Genomic DNA, 627 nt, shown 5'->3' with positions numbered 1-627 from the left:
AAGTAGAGATTAAATAAATGTCTTGAAAGAATAAAGATAAATAAAAATAATAATAATGATATTAAATGATAATAAATGAGCAATAAACAAATCAGGACCACCTACCTGTTCAAAGCGAAGTTGGTTACCGGATTCCTTGTTCCTTTCCCAACTGTAATTCTTCATATATATAGGCAAAACTAAGAACCACCTCAGATCACGTATCTCTCAACATAAATTATCTATAACTTCCCACAATTCAGCCGCTTCCCTTACACTTAATCATGCTTTTGATTTTTACCATACCACTATTTTAGCCACTGTTACAAATTACCAAAAGAGACTCATCTCAGAACCCATTTATATACATCTCGAACCCCTTCCAGTTAACCACAAAATCGATAAAAACTGTATCCCATATACCTACAGCCATATATTAAACTTAATTAAGACTAAATAATTTTACACTGATTATATTATCATCACTAAATTTTTCTATTATACTTTTGTTTTTCACCTGATTGTTATCTCTCTTTCACTTATATTATCTATTGCTGCATTCACTTATATTTATTCATCTATGTTTTATTAACTTTGTTTTGTTTTTTAGTAAACTTTTACTTCACATGTTTCTATTAACTTATTTCA

General features: G+C 28.7%; 1 protein-coding gene across 3 annotated transcripts in view; it reads right to left on the bottom strand.

The window, feature by feature from the left end:
• LOC106683122 (UDP-glucose 4-epimerase) overlaps positions 1-627 on the bottom strand; it is a 29196-nt gene that overhangs the window by 15745 nt on the left and 12824 nt on the right. The window lies entirely within an intron of this gene.

This window comes from Halyomorpha halys, unplaced genomic scaffold, assembly GCF_000696795.3.
Source record: "Halyomorpha halys isolate HHAL.00 unplaced genomic scaffold, Hhal_1.1 Scaffold468.1, whole genome shotgun sequence".
NCBI classification, from domain to species: domain Eukaryota; kingdom Metazoa; phylum Arthropoda; class Insecta; order Hemiptera; family Pentatomidae; genus Halyomorpha; species Halyomorpha halys.
Note: the sequence above shows the minus strand (reverse complement) of the source record. Positions and strands in the feature narration are given on the sequence as shown.